Source organism: Euprymna scolopes, chromosome 19, assembly GCF_053919585.1.
Source record: "Euprymna scolopes isolate OS-2025 chromosome 19, ASM5391958v1, whole genome shotgun sequence".
NCBI classification, from domain to species: Eukaryota; Metazoa; Mollusca; class Cephalopoda; order Sepiida; family Sepiolidae; genus Euprymna; species Euprymna scolopes.
The window spans coordinates 121,768,555-121,790,208 of NC_136500.1; the positions used below are offsets into that span (position 1 = coordinate 121,768,555).

At 28.3% G+C, this 21,654-nt stretch overlaps 1 long non-coding RNA gene across 1 annotated transcript; it reads right to left on the bottom strand.

Annotated features, from left to right (window-relative positions):
- Positions 1 to 5,650: 5,650 nt before the first annotated feature.
- On the bottom strand, positions 5,651 to 19,733 carry LOC145239933 (uncharacterized). Its single transcript, XR_013862422.1, has 2 exons — positions 19,474 to 19,733; positions 5,651 to 8,460 (listed from the first exon to the last, which is right to left on the bottom strand). It is a non-coding gene; the product is annotated as an uncharacterized LOC145239933 (long non-coding RNA).
- Between the last annotated feature and the right edge of the window lie 1,921 nt (positions 19,734 to 21,654).

The window sequence follows — 21,654 nt, forward strand, 5'->3', positions numbered from 1 at the left end:
ACAATTAGCAGTAGTTCTTAACAAGAAAAGAGCCAAAACCCTTGTTGACACAGTCTGCACCACAAAGACCATCTACGGCAACACATCAAAGGCTGTAAATGACAAAGTTCTCTCTGATTCTCTCTCCTCTGATCTCGAGCGCGTGGTTCAGTGGTGGAAGATGTAGCTGGTTACCTTTAATGCATCCAAAACCAAACTCCTATCCTTACATCATCAACGCTCTGATCCCCATCTGGCATCAATTGTGATGGATGGCTCTCGTCTGGGTGAGGCCCCGTGTTTTGACAAGCTTCTGGGTTTGACCTTTACTCCTGATCTTAAATGGAACACGTACATCAAGTCTGTTGCCAAGGTCGCTGGAAAGATGGTGGGATCCTTCTACCGCTCCAGAAGATATCTCACTACTGATGCAATTCTCTATCTATATAAAAGCCAAGTACGTCCAAGGATGGAATACTGTTGCAATATCTGGGCAGGAGCTGCTAAAAACAGCCTATCCTGCCTTGACAGAGTACAAAATAGACTTTGTGGTTTAGTGGGGGATGCCCTTTTCTCTTCCCTGCAACCTCTCTCCCACAGAAGAGACGTTGCGAGCTTGTCTTTGCTTTATCGTTATTTCCATGGCAGGTGCTCTTCTGAGCTCCAATCTCTGGTCCCCCCCCTCGCTAATCTTTTACGAAAAACACCCGTCTAGCTTAATCCACTGTCAAAAATTTTCCCCACTCTTTATCTGTGCCTAAATCAAAACGTAGATTCCATGAACAAAGCTTCTTTCTTAGAACTGCACGCCTGTGGAACTCTGTTCCGTCTGTCTGCTTCCCACCTGACTACAACTTGGATGTCTTCAAGTCCAACGTAAACAAATTCCTGATGAACCTCCCCCTTAAGTAGACACTTCATAAAATCTCCACACTAACGTACTATACTTGACATAACCCTTATCCCTGAGTGGCTTACAAGCCTTGATAAGTGGTGACCACCGTGTAAAAAAAAAATAAATAAATAGGTTTGACTGCAGAAGATACAGTATGGCTAAGGAAGAAAAATCACTACTCCCATATAAATTTTGCTGAACTGGATGCCACTATGAAAAGGATCTATCTGGCCCTGATATGGGGAACGAAACTAATAAAGATCAATACTGAGTCAGCGAGGAGTATCGTGCATCAGGTTTGGTGATAGAAGAATTAAGACGAAAAATGCTGCTGAAATGTTGATCAAGCAAAAACGTGCGAATCTGATTAAGGAGTTCCAATTGAAGATGTCTATCATGCTGTTCTCATCAGAAAAGAATAAGGTGGATAAAATAACGTGAGTAAAGAAGGCTTCGTTGCAGGAGGGAAGGAGTGTATCTTCTGCATGCTGTGCAACAGAGGAGGTTAAAGAATTGCATAATATGCACTGCCTCGGTTGGGACCAGATATTGTTTACCCAGAAATTACCAAAGAAGTCAAAGAGGTAGTGAAAAATTGCAGGGAATGCCAGTTGAGTGACCCCGTATTATCCAGACATGTGGCAAGAGAACTACATGTGGCGGAGGACTGGAAACGGTTGGCCATTGATGTCACACACTATCGCCACAAACTGTATCGATGGTTGATTGTGGACTAAGGAGATTTGCTATCTGGATAGATACTAATTTGGTAACTTCATGGGAGACCGGAAAAGTTGTCAAGAACGTATTTTCAGAGAGAGCACCAGTTGCAGAGTTGTTGATGGACAAAACCCCTGCTTTTTGGTTGAAAGTTCTCAAGGAGGTGTGTGACAAGAAGGGTGTTCGGCAACGGGTGTTTTAGTGAAGCATATCGACCAAGTGGCAATGGAATAGTGGAAAGACATTATTGTACCACCAAGGATGTTGCAGAGAGAAGCTACATCTCACTCATAGAGGCAGTATTCTGGTACATGTTGCAAAAGACCAGACAAAATGAAACAAGAGTATATCATAGGGCCACCTTTACTTTTGAATGGCTGCATCCTTACAACAAAACTGCAGGAGTTGAGGGTGAAGAAGCTACCATTGAAGTGGGTGAGGAAGTGCTGGTGAAGCCTCCCAATGCAACGTATACTGGGGAAAGGGTAGTAGTGGGGATGCAGTCAAAGAATATTATACTTGTAGGTGGCGTTCCCTGATATATCTTAGACCTGGCAGAGTATTTTCCTCGAATGTAAGAGACTCAAGTTTTGAATGTGAAGTTCAAATGCGTTAAACTGATGAGCCCAAATAGGGGTGAAACTTGAATTTTGGATCCCAGTTTGTTGGCTGTCATAGCGTTTGTAAGCTGTGAAGTTGCTTGGCTATGAGAATAAATATAAAATCTCTCACATTCTGGAAATAATATATATATATATATATATCTACTGCATCAATGATTTCTAATTTTCTGAGATTCTAATTTTTTGAAGATTATGTATGACAAAAACGTTTGCAATATGGAGTCGTGTGCATTATTTAACTACAAGGTGTGTCGTCTGCTGTTTTTTTGTTTCATAATGCCGTTTGTATAATTTTAATGGATCTCACCTGTTCAATTTTAGTTAATGGTAATGTAAAAACACAGATAACCATCACCACTGCCAACATGAAGTGATTATTGTTGGGATTTAATTAAGATATCAGACGTAAACCATAGAGAGAGTGATAGTAATTTTCTTCATAAACCAGTAAGAGTTACAACTGCTCTACGGCAATCAAAAATAAATAGTATATGCATATTATCACAATCTAAAATAGTGTATGCATATCATCACAATCTAAAATAAATAGTATATATGTATTATTACAATACAGGTAATCCAAGGTGAATAGTAATTATCTGCTGTACTATAACAATTCTCAATTAAATATCAGTCCTAAATAAATATTACTTAAGTTTCTCACGTTGGTATTAAATAAGGTCACATGATTGAAATGATATAAATATATAATTTAAATAAAATAAAATGAATAATCTTGTGAACTCCTCTTGAATCGTGAACTCCTCACCTGATAAAATAAAAACGTATTATAAATAAAATAAAATAATTTTATTCATTTGACTGAAATAATCTTTTGAACTCTTGAATGGTTAACTCCTCATCTGATAAAAATAAAAATGTATTTTAAATAAAATTACTTTATTTGAAGTTCCTTACTTTTCAACTATTTTTTGTCATAAAATTGTGAACTCCTCATCTGATATAAATAAAAATGCATATTAAATAAAAAAGATTATTTTATTCATTTGATTTTCCTTATCAATTATTGTAATTTATAGTCATACAATAGAAACATATTTTTTCAATAAAATAAGTTTACTTTTTCATTTGATTTTCCTAATAATTTACTGTAAATAAAATCATTCATTTAATCTTCTTTATCACTTTCTGTACAACTATTTTAAAGTCATTTGATAAAAAATAAAAAATGCATGATTTAAATACAACTGAAAAATTCCATATATTGTATTTACACTTGATAAAATGTCAACATAAAATGATTATCAATCACTATCATCTTTAACTATTTTTAAAATGTCAACATAAAATGATTATTTATTGATAAAATGTCAACATAAAATGATTATTTATTGATAAAATGTCAACATAAAATGATTATTTATTGATAAAATGTCAACATAAAAAGATTATTTGATAAAATGTCAACATAAAAAGATTATTTATTGATAAAATTTTAACATTAAATCATTATTTATTGATTAAATGTCAACATTAAATGATTATTTATTGATAAAATGTCAACATTAAATGATTATTTATTGATTAAATGTCAACATTAAATGATTTATTGATTAAATGTCAACATTAAATGATTTATTTATAAAATTTCAATATAAAATGATTATTTTATTTATTGATAAAATGTCAACATAAAATGATTTAGTGATAAAATGTCAACATTAAATGATTATTTATTGATAAAATGTCAACATAAAATGATTATTTATTTATTGATAAAATGTAAACATAAAATGATTATTTATTGATAAAATGTAAACATAAAATGATTATTTATTGATTAAATGTCAACATAAAATGATTATTTATTGATTAAATGTCAACATAAAATGATTATTTATTGATTAAATGCCAACATAAAATGATTATTTATTGATAAAATGGTTATTTTATTTATTGATTAAATGTCAACATTAAATGATTATTTATCAATCACTATCATCTTTAACTATTATATACAAATGTATAATAAAACACGACAAGACGTGGATCAAATAGTTTTATTATTAATCTGTTAACATTATTCAACTAAAAAAGCTGAAAACCTAATTGAAAAGTAATAAAAACATTTATAAAACGCTTGCAACATTTGTGGACGATGTATTGTGTAAATATCGATGATATTCACCAAACACTTCAATGTGTGTGTGATATTTAATTTCCAAAAATGTGTAATATATATTTGTTCATGGTTTAATTATACAATGTCACTTATTTTAATAATCGTATAAAATATTTAATAAAACGTGTTTATTTTTTACAATAAGACTATAACTGTCACTTTAATATCAATATTATCAGTATTAAATATATTTTAATTGATATTAATGATAATTACATAAAGTTACTTCATTTGGTTAATTCGATGCATTTATTTTTATTAATCAAGACTTCATGAATAACAAAGAAAATTATCTTCTCTTTATTGAATTTAATGAGTAAACCATGCAAAAGTGAGAGAAAAGTTACTTTTTTTAAACAAATCATGTTTCCATCGAATATGCAATCATGTGAATAGCTAATATCTAATAACTACATAACAGTTTGTCTTCATCTAATAACTACATATAATAATAGTTTGTCTTCATCTAATAACTACATGTAATAATAGTTTGTCTTCATCTAATAACTACATATAATAATAGTTTGTCTTCATCTAATAACTACATATAATAATAGTTTGTCTTCATCTAATAACTACATATAATAATAGTTTGTCTTCATCTAATAACTACATATAATAACAGTTTGTCTTCATCTAATAACTACATATAATAATAGTTTGTCTTCATCTAATAACTACATATAATAATAGTTTGTCTTCATCTAATAACTACATATAATAATAGTTTGTCTTCATCTAATAACTACATGTAATAATAGTTTGTCTTCATCTAATAACTACATATAATAATAGTTTGTCTTCATCTAATAACTACATATAATAATAGTTTGTCTTCATCTAATAACTACATGTAATAATAGTTTGTCTGCATCTAATAACTACATATAATAACAATTTGTCTTCATCTAATAACTACATATAATAACAGTTTGTCTTCAGCAATTTTAATCTTGCAAACATTTGGTCCTCATATATTCATTTTTTTATTACTTAATGAATAATTTAAAGAATCGTAATATCACAAGTGCGGCACATTTTATATGGATATTGCTAATCCATCCAAGCAACGCTTGAATATACTTTTTCTTTTGACCCACAATAATAGTTGTGTATATCAGCAACTGGTGCTTTATGCCAAAACACTGGAAGAACATGTGTGTGTTAGTGAGACACTAGATTTATGTGTTTTACTCATTTTGGTTCTAAGGTTAATTTATCATCACGTAAAATTTAAAGCATCGTAGTAGACACGAGTTGGGTACATTATCATATGTATATTGTGGTTTCTTTGTGACATCACGGATTGTTATTGTTCAAATAGTGTTTTAATAACATCTTTAAACAGGTTTATTTTATTACAAATAATCCTAGAAGATCCAAGTGGAACACAATATCATATGACTTTGATAATTTAAAACATTGTCGCAGACACAAGGATTTTACAAAGTGCGTTCTTTTCATACGTATTAGTAAACTTGATTTATGAAAAGACTATGTGCATATTATTACAATTGTTCTTTTCATATGTATCAGTAATCTTGATTTATGAAAAGACTATGTACATATATGACTTTCCCTTTTTATTATTTACCTTTCAAGCATGTTTTTTGTAATACTTTCGTATTATTAAAGTTCTCATATTCATCACTTTGATTTTTCAGACATAAATAGTCACACACTCCACAAGAGTTGTCAATAAGTCTTATTTAGTCAGGAAGAGCGAGTTCTCATGTTTATCTTTGATTTTTCAGGACAATATCAATACACTTTACAAGAATGGGGCTTTTTTAATTATTTTATTTCAGTTAGTTTTAAGAAATAAAGGGGCTTCAGTCTGGAAGAAACGCTTGATTTCATTTCCATTTGAATTTATATTCGATGGGTTCTTTTAAGAATAGACTGTGTTCCATTTATGGCTTCTATCTGTATTTCGTTATAGCTTGATCTATCCGTGAATGCTTCTAAGTATTTCTGAAGATTCTTTTTTATTAGGCCAATAGCTCCCATCACAAACGGTATAATGTTTATTTCTTTCAGGAAACATGTTTTTAGATAATTTTTTAAGTCCTGATAATTATTTTGTCTTTTCCCCGATCGGCTCTATTAAGGCCAAACTCATTTGGGACAGTAACTGGTAAGTTTATTGATTTCATAGACTATACATTTTAAAGTCATTTTAGGTCTTGATATGCTGATATCTTTTCCTGTTCAGCTGTATTAAGGCCAAAGTTACTGAGACTGTGACATCGATAATGGGTGTAGTTATTTTGCGCTTGTTCCATATTACGACATCTGACTTGATGGCCTTGTCTTTTCTGTATTTGCCATGTGTATATCATTGTCATAGATCACTCACTTTTCTGTTCAATGTTATCAGTGCTGTTTCCTGTTCCCAGATGTTTAATCATCTGTCAAGTTGCATCTCTAAACAAATCTTCCCTTTGAAGTATTTAATAATTTGCTGTGGTGGACAGTGAAAAAACTATATGTCAATAAGATTGGGCAATCATATATTAAGTGTGAGATTTTATATGCTTCACTAAAGTTGATTTCTCAGAGCACTTATATTCACAAATATTACAAGAATGTGGCTTTTCTCCAGTATGAGTTCTCATATGTTTTACTAACGATGATTGTTGAGAGAAAGAATACTCACATAATTGACAGGAATACGGCCTTTCCCCAGTGTGAGTTCTCATATGATTCACTAAATGTGATTTACGAGAAAAAGCATATCCACACACTTGACAAGAATGTGGCTTTTCACCAGTATGAGTTCTAATATGGCTCAGTAAACCAGATTTACAAGAACAAGAATATCCACACACTGTACAAGAATGTGGCTTTTCCCCAGTGTGAGTTCTCATATGTCTTACTAATGATGATTTTACAGAACAAGAATATCCACAAACTTGACAAGAGTGTGGCTTTTCTCCAGTATGGGTTTTCATATGTCGCAGTAAATCTGATTTTCCAGAACAAGAATAATCACACACTTCACAAGAATGTGGCTTTTCCCCAGTGTGAGTTCTCATATGTCTCATTAACGAACTGTTTTCAGAACATGAATAATCACACATTTCACAAGAATGGGACTTTTTCCCCGTGTGAGTTCTCATATGTTTCACTAACGTTGAATTTTCAGAACAGGAATATTTACACACTTGACAAAAATATGGCTTTTCTCCAGTGTGCGTTCTCATATGAATAATTAAAGCTGAGTTACGAGAAAAAGAATGTCCACACACTTCACAAGAATGTGGCTTTTCCCCAGTGTGAGTTCGCATATGTCTCACTAAAAGTGATTTTCGATAAAAAGAAAATCCACACACTTCACAAGAATGTGGCTTTTCCCCAGTATGAGATCTCATATGTGTCAGTAAATTTGATTTATCAGAACAAGAAAATCCACACACTTCACAAGAATATGGTTTTTCTCCAGTATGAGTTCTCATATGTCTCACTAAATAGGATTTTTGAGAACCAGAATATCCACACACTTCACAAGTATGTGGTTTATTCCTACTGTGAGTTCTCATATTGGTCGCTAACGTTTATTTATGGAAACAAGAATATCCACACACTTTACTAGAATGTAGGTTTTTCTTCAGCTTGGGAATCTATGTTCTACTCAATCACAAAAGTTTTTCTCCACACACACAGACACACATGTCTTTTTTATTTTATTTTTCTTGATAATTTGTTCAAGATGGGGCACAATACAGATGCCAAACCAATCAGTATTACTTATATTTCAACTGATATTCTTTTTAAAATTCTATTTGAAAGTATACAGCGTTTATAAGCTGTACATATTTTTATAGCAAGTTTCCGGTATTAAAGAATATATTGTCTTTGAAAAGCCACTTTAAAATCTCCTTGTTTGTAATTAATTAATTTCTAATTACCTTTTGATTTATTTGCACATTCTTTGTGTAATGTTTTAAAAAATTCCTTAAATATTAATGTCCAGTATAATAAATTTTCTTACAGATGTTGCTGTTCTGTTGCAAATAAAGTCATATCTGTTTACAGCTAAATGTTTATAGATCATGATACTCCATTAAAATTGAATAATAGGTTTCAATCCGGAACATCTGGAAAATAAAATTTAATTCAATATTTTTAGAATTTGCATTTACATGTGTTTGTTTATTTATCAATATTATTGAATTGAACTCAATACATCTAGACTAATTTAATCTAAAATATTCATATAACATGACAAAAATGACCAGAGCGAATCTCTCGACAAAGGCTTCATTTCTAGGGCAATTGCTCTCGACATATCAAAGGCCTTCGATAAGGTTTAGCATAAAAGCCTACTACACAAGATTTCCAGCTACAGTATAACTAGAAATGTTTTCTCTATCATTAAATCATTTCTATCTGATAGGCTCATAAGAGTAGTGGTTGATGGGCAGAAATCAGAGGCCCACAGTATTAATGCTGGAGTCCCTCAGGGGTCCATACTGGGCTCAACACTCTTCCTGATCTACATCAATGATCTCCCAAAACACATACTAAAATCTTTCGTTGACATCTATGCTGATGACACGACTATCTACGGCCACACATCAAAGGCCGTAAATGACAAAGCTCTCTCTGATTCCCTCTCCTCTGATCTTGAGCGCATCGTTCAGTGGGGGAAGAGATGACTGGTTACTTTTAATGCATCTAAAACCAAGCTTTTAACTTTACATCATAAACGCTCTGATCCCCATCTGGCATCAATTGAAATGGATGGCTCTCGTCTAAGGGAGGCCCCAGGATTTGATAAGCTCCTGGGTTTGACCTTTACACCTGATAAATGGAATACATACATCAAGTCTGTGGCCAAGGTCGCTGGGAAAATGGTGGGATCCTTCTACCACTCCAGAAGATATCTCACTAATGATGTAATTCTCTATCTATATAAGAGCCAAATACGTCCAAAGATGGAGTACTGCTGCCACATCTGGGCGGGGGCTGTAAAAAACAGCCTATCCTGCCTTGACAGAGTACAAAATAGACTCTGTGGCTTGGTAGGGGATGCCCTTTTCTCTACCCTGCAACCTCTTTCCCACAGAAGAGACGTAGCGAGCCTGTCATTGCTCTAGCATTACTTTCATGGCAGGTGCTTGTCTGAGCTCCATTCTCTGGTCTCCCCTCGCCAATCTTTCTCAAAAAACACCCGACTAGCTGAAACCACTGTCAATAATTTTCCCCACTCCCTATCTGTGCCTAAATCAAAACGTAGATACCATGAACAAAGCTTCTTTCTTAGAACTGCACGCCTGTGGAACTCTATTCCGCTTGCCTGTTTCCCTCCCGACTTCAACCTGGATGTCTTCAAGTCCAACACAAACAAATTCCTGATGAACCGCCCCCGCTAAGTAATGACACCTTACCAATACTATTGCTACACTATCCCTTTGATTACTGTACACAAAATAACCCTTATCCCTGAGTGGCCATTGGGCCTTGATAAGTGGTGAACTCTATGTAAAAAAAAAAAATCGGAACAGAGTAAGTCGATACAAGTGTTTCTCAAGCTATAGTCTCATTGAAATTATATCTAGCATTTTGTTGTATTTCATCCTAGTGATATATATATATACACGTGTGTATGTGTGTGTATCTTATTGTAACAATAAGTGTAAATTACAGTAAGTTCATGAAAAATTATTTATTGCATACAGGTTTTTGTCTTCTTCAAGAACATAGGTATAATTGATATATGAATATGCAAAATTATACCAAATATTGAAACATGTTCTTAATCTGTGTTTGTTTTATGCTCCCCCACTAATTTTTTGGAAAATTTTATTATTTATTTATGTGTTATTTTTTCTTATATATTTGTATTTTATCCATCCTTTTAGTTTACCTTGTTGAGTACATATAGCCCTTTACTCATCTGAATACAAATACGACAATAGTGACATTCTATAAATTATATATAATAATGAACAATAAGAGTAAATTACAATAAGTCCATAAAAATTCTTCATTGCATACATATTGCATTCTTCAAGCACATACATATAATTGATATATGAATATGCAAAATTATAAAAATAATACTCAAACATTTTCCTTATATGCACTTGTTTAATGTCCAAAAGAAAACTTATTTATTGAAATAACTGATTTAAAACTAAATCACACTAATTTGGTAAAAAAGCTATGGTGATATTCTATACATTATTTATTTATGTTTTCTTTTTTTCTTTCTCTTTCTTCGTAAATTCATCAATCATTTTAAGTCATCTTTTTTGGTTTATATAGAAATGAGGTTTGCCATTTTTATTTGATATTACAGTCATATTTTTTGTTGTATATAAAAATTAAAAAATGTCATTTTGATTTTATATTATAGTCATATTTTTTGTTGTTTATAAAAATGAGAAAATGTCATTTTCATTTTATATTATAGTAAGTTTTTTTATTTTATATGAAAATTAGAAAATGTAATTTTTATTTTATATCATAGTCATATTTTTGCTGTATATAAAAATTAGAGAATGTCATTTTTATTTTTTATTATAGTCATATTTTTTATTTTATATAAAAACAGGCTTCTCATTTTTATTTAATATTATAGTCATATTTTTTGTTTTATATAAAAAAGGCTTGTCATTTTTATTTGATGTTATAGTCATATTTTTTGTTTTATATAAAAATGAAGCTTATCAGTTTTATTTGATATTATAGTAATATTTTTTGTTTTATATAAAAATGAGAAAATGTCATTTTTATCTTATATTATAGTCATATTTTTTTGTTTTATATAAAAATTAGGCTTGTCCTTTTTATTTTAGTCATATGTTTTGTTTTATATAAAAAGTGTGTCATTTTTATTTTATATCATAGTCATATTTTTTATATAAACAATTAGAAAATGTCATCTTCATTTTATATTATAGTCATATTTTTTGTTGTATATAAAAATTAGAAAATGTCATTTATTTTATATTATGGTCATATTTTTGTTTTATTTAAAAATTAGAAAATGTCATTTTTGTTTTATATTATAGTCATATTTTTGCTGTATATAAAAATTAGAGAATATCATTTTGATTTTATATTAAAGTCATATTTTTGTTGGATATTAAAATTTGAAAATGTCATTTTCATTTCATATCATAGTCATATATCTTGTTGTATATAAAAATTAGAAAATGTCATTTTTATTTTATATTATAGTCATGTTTTTGTTTGAGATAAAAATAAGACTTGTAATTTTATTTTTTATTAGTCATATTTTCTTGCATATAAAAATGAGGAAATGTCATGTTTATTTTATATTATAGTCATATACTTTGTTGTATATAAAATTAGAAAATGTCACTTTTATTTTATATTATGGTCATATTTTTTGTTCTATATGAAAATTAGAAAATGTCATTTTTATTTTATATTATAGCCATATTTTTTTATTTTATAGTAAAATAAGGCTTGTCACTTTTATTTTACATTATTGTCGTATTTTTTGTTTGATAAAAAATGAGGCTTGTCATGTTTATTTTATATTATAGCCATATTGTTGTTGTATATACAAATTAGAAAATGTCATTTTTATTTCATATTAGAGTCATATTGGTATTGTAAATAATATTTAGAAAATGTAATTTTTATTTTATATTATAGTCATATTTTTTGTTGTATATAAAAATAAAGCCTGTGATTTTTTATATTATAGTCATATCTTTTGTTTTATATAAAAATGAGGCTTCTCATTTTTATTTAATATTAGAGTCATATTTTGTTGTTTTATATAAAAATGAGAAAAATGTCATTTTCTTTTTACATTAGTTATTTTTTTATTAAAAAATGAGGCTTTTTTTTATTTTATATTAGTTTTTTTGTTGTATATAAAAATGAGGTTTGTCATTTTATTTTATATTATAGTTATATTTCTGCTTTTCTATGTGAAAATGAGATGTCATTTTCAATTTATATTAGAGTCATATTTTGCTTTTATATAAAAATGAGACGTGTTTTTTATTTTATATTATAGTCATATTTTTGTTGTATATAAAAATGAGGCTTGTCATTTTTATTTAATATTAGTCATATTTTTTGTTTTATATAAAAATTAGAAAATGTAATTTTTATTTTATATTACAGTGAGATTTTTTGTTTTATATACAATAAGAAAATGTCATTTTTATTTCATATTATAGTTATATGTTTTTGTTTTATATAAAAATGCGGTTTTTATTTTTATTTTATATTATAATCATATTTTTTGTTTCATATAAAAATAAGGCTTGTCATTTTTATTTTATATCATAGTCATATTTTTTCATATAAAGAATTAGAAAATATCATTTTCATTTTATATTATAGTCATATATTAAGTTTTATATAAAAATGAGAAAATGTCATTTTTATTTTATATTATAGTCCTATTTTTTGTTGCATATTAAAATTTGAAAATGTCGTTTTTATTTTATATCATAGTCATATATTTTGTTTCATATAAAAATTATAAAATGTCATTTTTATTTCATATTATATTCATTTTTTTTTGTTTCATATAAAAAGAGGCTTGTCATATTTTATATTATAGTCATATTGCTGTTTTATATAAAAAATAGAAAATGTCATTTTATATTATAGTCATATTTTTTGTTTGATATAAAAATGAGGCTTGTCATTTTTATTTTTTATTATAGTCATATTATTGTTGTATATAAAAATTAGAAAATGTCATTTTTATTTTATATTATAGTCATATTATTGTTGTATATAAAAATTAGAAAATGTCATTTTTATTTTATATTATAGTAATATTTTTGTTGTATATAAATAAGGCTTGTTTTTATTTTATATTATAGTCATATTGTTTGTTTTATATAAAAATTAGGCTTGCCATTTTCATGTTATATTATAGTCATATTTTTTGTTTTATATAAAAATGAAGCTTGTCAGTTTTATTTTATACGATAATCATATTTTATATATATATAAATATGAGAAAATGTCATTTTTATCTCATATTATAATACAATTTTATTGTTTTATATAAAAATGAGGCTTCTTATTTCATTTTATATAAGTCATATTTTTTGTTTCATATAAAACTGAAGTTTGTCATTTTTATTTTATATCATAGTCATATTTTTTATATAAACAATTAGAAAATGTAATTTTCATTTTATATTATAGTCATATATTTTGTTGAATATAAAATTAGAAAATGTCATTTTATTTTATATTATCGTGATATTTTGTTGAATATAAAAATTAGAAATGTCATTTTTCTTTTATATTAGAGTCATATTTTTTGTTGTATATTAAAATTAGAAACTGCCCTTTTTATTTAATATTATAGTCATATTTTTGTTGTATATATAAATTAGAAAATGCCCGTTTTATTTAATATTATAGTCATATTTTTGTTGTATATAAAATTAGAAAATGTCATTTTTCTTTTATATTAAAGTCATATTTTTGTTGTATATAAAATTTGCAAATGTCATTTTTATTTTATATCATTGTCATCTATTTTGCTATATATAAAAATTAGAAAATGTTATTTTTATTTCATATTGTGGTCACTTTTTGTTTCACATAAAAAGGAGGCTTGTCATATATATTTTATATTATAGTAATATTGCTCTTGTATATAATATTAGGAAATGTCATTTTCATTTTATATTATAGTAATATTTTTTATTTTATATAAAAATAAGGTTTGTCATTTTTTTTATATTATAGTCATATTTTTTGTTTGATATAAAAATGAGACTTTTAATTTTTATTTTATATTATAGCAATATTGTTGTTGTATATAAAAATTAGAAAATCTCATTTTTATGTTATATTATAGTAATATTTTTTGTTTTATATAAAAAGTAGGCTTGTCATATTTATTTCATATTATAGTCATATTGTTGTCATATATAATAATTATAAATTGTTATTTATATTTCATATTATAATCATATTGCTGGTGTATATAAAATTAGAAAATGTAATTTTTATTTTATATTATAGTAATATTTTTTGTTTTTTATAAAAATGAGGCTTCTCATTTTTATTTAATATTATAGTGATATTATGTTGTTTTATATAAAAATGAGAAAATGTAATTTTCATTTTATATCATAGTCACATCTTCTGTTTTATATAAAAACGAGGCTTGTTTTTTTACTTTATATTATAGACATTTTTGTAGTATATAAAATAAGGCTTGTCATCTTTTTTTATATTATAGCCATATTTTTGCTTTTTTATATAAAAATGAGAAGATATAATTTTCAATTCATATTACAGTCATATTTTGGTTTTATACAAAAATGAGATTTGTTTTTTTATTTTATATTATAGTCATATTTTTGTTGTATATAAAAATTAAGCTTGTCATTTTTATTTCATATATAGTCATATTTTTTGTTTAATATAAAATTAGAAAATGTCAGTTTTATTTTATATTATAGTCAAGTTTTTTGCTTTATATAAAAAAAAGAAAATGACATTTTTATTTTATATTATAGTCAGGTTTTTTGCTTTTTTATAAAAATTAGAAAATGTCATTTTCATTTTATATTATAGTCAGGTTTTTTTTATTAATATAAAAATAAGAAAATGCCATTTTTATTTTATAGTCATATTTTTGTTTTATATAAAAATTAGAAAATATTATTCTTATTTTATGTTATCGCCATATTTTTTGTTTTATATTAACATAATGCTTGTCATTTTTATTTTATATTATAGTCATATAGTTTTTTAATATAAAAATTAGGCTTGTTATTTTTATTTTATATCATAGTCATATTTTTTGTTTCATATAGAAATGAGATTTGTCATTTTTTTTATATTATTGTTGTATATAAAATTAGAAAATGTCCGTTTTATTTAATATTATACTCATATTTTTGTTGAATATAAAAATTAAAAAATGTCATTTTTTATTTTATATCATAGTCATATTTTTTGTTTTATAAAAAATTAGAAAATGTCATTTTTATTTTATATTATAATCATATTTTTTGTTTCATATAAAAATAAGAAAATGTCATTTTTAATTTATATTATAGTCAGATGTTTTGTTTTATATAAAAATTAGAAAATGTCATTTTATTTCATATTATAGTCATATTTTTGTTTTATATAAAAAGGTGGGTTGTCATATTTATTTATATTATAGTCATATTTTTATATAAAAATTAGAAAATGTCATTTTTATTTTATATTATAGTCATTTTTATATAAAATAAGAAAATGTCATTTTTAGTTTATATTATAGTCATATTTTTATATAAAATAAGAAAATGTCATTTTTAGTTTATATTATAGTCATATTTTTTATATAAAATAAGAAAATGTCATTTTTATTTTATATTATAGTCATATTTTCGCTTCATATATAAAGGTGGGTTGTCATATTTATTTTATATTATAGTCATATTTTTTATATAAAAATTAGAAAATGTTATTTTTATTTTATATTATAGTCATATTTTTTATATAAAATAAGAAAATGTTATTTTTAGTTTATATTATAGTCAGATTTTTTTATATAAAAATAAGAAAATTTCAATTTTTTGAAATTTCAATTTTAAATTCAGACTGATGCATTTTTTTATCGCACATTCTATTTTGTTTGTTGTTCCCCGCATTAAATAATGTTATTATTTAATAATGATTAATAATAATGTTATTATTTAATAATGATTAATAATAATGTTATTATTTGGAATGCTATTCGAAACACTCTGATTAGAGAAAAAAAACTAGAATCGGATGATCAAGCCTTTCTGTGCTTTAGACTTAACATGTAACATAACATTAGTTACTTTTATTTTCTCTACCGCTCTCTCTTGACCCAGGACTGTACCATAATAAACAAAGTCTCTGACCGCATAGATACAGCACTATCCCTCGACACTAGTGCATAAATGCATGTATTTGGTGACTTCAATGTCCACTACAGCAACTGGCTTGGATTTTCTACTTACATAGTCGCAGCTATATTTCATTCCCTATCACAAATAGTTATGTTTCCAACCCGTTTCCCAGATCAGCAAGAACAACACGCATCACTTCTAGATCTGTTTTTGACCACAGTTCTTGATGACTGTGTAACAAATGCCCACAGCCCACTTGGTAACGCTGATCATGCAGTGATAATGGTTGAAATCGCTCCAAACTCTAGAGCTAAAACTGAAGAGGCATTGCTCAAAACGAGATATTATAAAAAAAGCTGACTGGGAAGCCATCAGGGATCTCATCAGAGATGCCCCATGGCGAAATATCTTTTTACCTCCTGCTGAACAGTGCGCAAATGAGACTACTGAATGGCAATTGAAACATGTTCCCATGCGCAAATTTTATAGCAAGTCCCACTCTCCTCAATGGTTTACTTGTACAGCTGTTATTGCGCACAGGCAGCATGCATACCGCAGATTTAACTGACATAAGTCTAGTTCAAACAGACAGAAGTATATAGAAGCCAGAAGTAACTGTAAGAAATAGCTAAGAGAGAATTTACTGAAACCACCAAAAAACCGCATCGAAACACAGAAATTAGGAACCTGTGACTTTTGGAAAATCTACAAGTGTAGTAAATAATGGGCAATCAACAATTCCCCCACTATCCAACAATCATGAGGTTGTTTTCTCAGCAACCGAGAAAGCTAACATGCTTGCCAGTTGGTTTGCCCCCAACTCCACACTGGACCCTGCAAACCACCCCCTCTCTGACTTTCCTTTGCAGACAGACGCTACACTAGACGATCTGAAAATCACTCCTTCTCAGGTGCATGCTATCATAAGAAATCTTGACACTTCAAAAGCATGTGGACCTGATCTCATCCCGGCTGTGCTATTAAAAAGTGCTCCACCGAAGTAGCTCAACTTCTCTCCAAACTTTACAAAAAATGTCTTAATGAATCTTGCTTTTCCACCTGCTGGAAAACTGCTTCTGTGGTACCAGTTTTGAAGAATACTGACGAAGGAACTGAACCAATAAATTATCGCCCCATTAGCCTCCTCCCACTTTTTACCAAAATATTTTAGCCCATAATTATTCAAGTTCTAGTCCATCACCTTACAAATGCTAAACTTCTGACCAACTGACAATACAAATTTAGGCAAGCCCGTTCCACAGCGGACATCCTAACTGTAATCTCTTAACATATATACCATTCACTGGACAAAGCAGGGAGAGTAGAGCAGTAGCTCTAGATATATCCAAGGATTTTGACAGGGTATAGCATGAAGGTCTTCTCAGGAAAATCAGATCATACGGTATCACTGGAAGAATACTTAACATAAATCCTTCTTAGATAAGAGAAAAATCCAGATTGTCCTCGACGGTCGTACATCTAAACAATATGATATAAATGCAAGAGTGCCTCAAGGGTCTATCCTTGGACCTCTATTATTCCTAATATTCATAAATGACCTCCCTGACAAAATTGTCTGTGAGATGGGTATATATGCTGATGACACTACACTCTATAACAGACATGACAGGAAAACAAATGAACACCACATTCAATGCTGCAAAGACTAAACTTGTTTCCTTCAATAATTAAAAGAAGCCTTCTCTACCACCAATAACAATGCCCAAAGACTCTTTATCTGAAAGTACATCTTTTAAACTCCTCGGCCTAACGTTCACAGGAAACATGAGTTGGAACAATTACATTGAGAGCATTGCCAAGACCGCTGTGAAGAAGGTAGGTCCTCTCTATCGTGCAAGTAAGCTAACGCCTGAAAGTATCCTGTACCTGTATACAGCAAACATTCGCCCATGTATGGAGTATAGTTGTCATATTTGGACTGGTGCATCTGCTACTAGTCACTCGCTCTTAGACAAGGTTCAAAAGAGAGTCACCAATCTAATAGGTCCTTAACTGTTATCTAAGCTTCAGCCTCTGTTCCATAGACGAAATGTAGCATCCCTCTGCCTATTCTACAAGTACTTTAATGGTAAATGCCCCGACAAACTGCAAGCACTTGTACCCCCTCGATGTAAATACCCCTGGCAAACCCGACAAGCAGCTAAATCCCACCCCTTCACAGTAGAGATCCCTAGATGTAAGAGAGCCTTCTACTCCAGTAGTATCTTCCCCAGAACAGCTAGACTTTGGAATTCTCTTCCGGGTTCCTGCTTTCCAACTGTACTGACATGCAGAAGTTCAAGTGTAACATGAACTGACATCTTTCTGCCCAACTCCCCACATTGTACCCTTGTAGCTTATGTCCCTGATAGTAGCCCCCTATATGAAAGTGGTAATGTGCCTTATTTGGGGTGAAAATGTAATAAAAATAAATAAACTAATTTGTACTTTCACCTAACAATTTACTCTATAGTCAATAACTTATCTACTTTGAAAAAAAAAAACAAGTAACGAGTCTTACGTTAAATAAGAACGAGTCTAACGTTAGAAGAAGAAAAAATAGCTGATATAAACAGTCATCTGGGAAGTCCCGATAATGACTAAAAAGTCAGAAAATTAAACACAATACTGTTACAAAAACACCTAATAAATGTAACGGTGAAAGTGGTCGCCGCTCTAAAATCTTCAATATGTATTTTTCATTCCTTTAGCGATTTTTTTTAAACTGTTAAAACGTAACAGTCAAAATAAATTGATTTGATTTCTTAATGGCCAATAAATCGGTGCTCATTTTATATAAACTTATAAAAGAAAGTTATGCCCATTCTTAAATCTAAAATGTTCTATAAAACATCAAAACTTAAACGGAATTCAATAGCAACACAAGCGTAAGTGTAGACAGAAAAAAAAGATTTATTTAAATGTTAAAACAATTTAATACGGGAAAAAAAAAGCTTTAAATTAAATTCTTGAATTTAAGTTGGACATGAGCATTTTCCCAGAAATAACACACGTTTTATCAAAATATTCACATTTTTAACAAAAATATATATTTACGATAACTTTGTTAATCGGAGATTCATAATTTAAAAAATATTTTAATTGTATACACTGACTTTAATGTTTAAGATCATTTTAAAATTTATTGAATGTAATTTTTTTAAGTGAAAAAAAAAATTAAAAAATTATCATTTATTATTAAGCGAAAAATAGTTTTAAAAAAATTTTTAAAAAAAGAAAAAAAAAAAAAGAAAAAAAAAACCTTACCTTTCATTCCAGGAATTCAATACAAAAGAAAAAAAATCGAGATGAATTCGTTTTTCCTTTTGTGTTCAAAACAGAACATTTGTTTTGTTTGTTTAGGATTTCTTTAGTAAATTGATACAACTTTTGTTTTGTGTGTCCAATTCATTAACAAATTAAATATATAAAAACATAAAAGAATCAAAATTAAAAGATGAAAACCACAATTTAAACGTGAAATTATTTAAAGAGAAAATCAACTGCTAAAGAACAATGCATTTAGGTCATCGTCTAACGGTGTCATCATTATTTTGTTTCCCATGTAAAGATGTCCGTTTTCCTATCAATTCAGATTATATTTGCCAATGTTTAAGGCTTGTTGGGATTTTTTAGTAAATTTCTCTTTTGTGTGTTCAATTCATGAAAAAAGAAATAAGATATATGAAGATATAAAAAATAAAATTTACTTTTTAAGATTGAACATTTTATTATTATCTTGATTAGCCGAACCACAAGATTATTACATACAATCCGAAACCAAAGATGAGAATAGTAGTCCGAATAATCCAAATAATCCTCATAAAAAAAATGCAAACTAAATATTTCGCAACTGAAAAAAGTGGAAGGAATTGTACAAACGAGAAGTCGATCAATTTACAAAAATATATTTTCACCAAAAAAATTTAACCAAACATTATGAAACATTGTATAAGAGGACTCACTGCCGAGTCACCGGATATAGAATATGTGGGGTGTTATTCGACATTCACCAAATCTTAGTTGAATTTCGTCAAGATTTGAGATCATGGTTGCAGGCGCAGGGCCGGGTATCTATAAGTCGAAAGTGTCAGAGTTCTACTGGAACTTTTAAAGATAAATTTAACAAAATCTCCGACTTACAGAAGGGTCCTACCGAGTCCGAGTCAGTCAGTGAGTTGAGTCACATCAACATCCATATGAATTTAAAAGACGTGAAAAATTAGGTGTGTAGAGAGGTCGTCAGAAATTTCGTGAAAAATAGTGAATAATTCCACCCCGTCTTTCCAAGCTTATAACGCCTCGAAAAATTTAATTCAAGTCCTATTTTTTTTTTTCAATTAAAGGAGCAAGGACCAAGGTTTCATAAAAAAAAATAAAAACAAACAACGTGTTTTTATTTTTATTTTTTTATTTTTTTTAAAGGTTTTAAACTTCGGACTTTACAGGTAAATTTCTAAAAAAAAAAAAAAAAAAAAAAAACACTACTTTTTTTGTTTTAAATTTTAATATATAATTTATTGACCTTTTTCTCTTCAATTTGTGATATATAAAACTTTGGTGAGTAAATTAATTATTTACTTTTTAATAGACATTTCAAAATGGGAGGCGTGAATTATTCGACCCCCTGTCTTTCCAAGCTTGTAACTACTTGAAAAATCTAATTCAAACCCTAATTTTTTTTTCAACTAAAGGAGCAAGGACCAAGCTCTCATTTAAAAAAAAAAGAAAAAAAAAGAAAAAAAAAAACGTGGATAGAAAAAAGAAGGTTTTAAACTTCGAACTTTATAGGTAAATTTCTAAAAAACACTACTTTTTTTGTTTTAAATTTTAATATATTATTTATTGACATTTTGTCTTCAATTTGTGATACATAAAACTTTGGCGAATAAATTAATTATTCACTTTTTAATAGACACTTGAAAATGAGGGGGCGTGAATTAAAAAAAAACGTTTGTCTAAAATATCATATTCGGTTTATTGGAAAGAGCATAAAATTTCACATTGACCCTGAAAATATCGTAAAAATAGAATGAATAGAAAAATTTTGATAGATTTTTAAAGTTTAAAAATTGAAAAATATTGAGTTCGTAAAATTCATTACTGCTTAAAAAAAAAAAATTCTATTACTTTTAAAACAACTTTAATAGTTTATTTTGGAAGTATAATCCATAAAGAAAATAAACAACCCACTTTTAAAAGAGAAATTACGAGATTTTTTTATATTTTATTTGCAGTTTCGTGTTAGGGGTGTCAAAAATTCCTACAAAAGTTTTGATACGCTGTATCAGAATTTTGGGGGAATTTTTGATACCCCTAACAGAAAACTGCAAATAAAATATATATAAAAAAGAACTCGTCATTTCTCTTTTAAAAGTGGGTTGTTTATATTCTGTATGGAATATACTTCCAAAATAAACTATTAAAGTTGTTTAAAAATAGAAATAT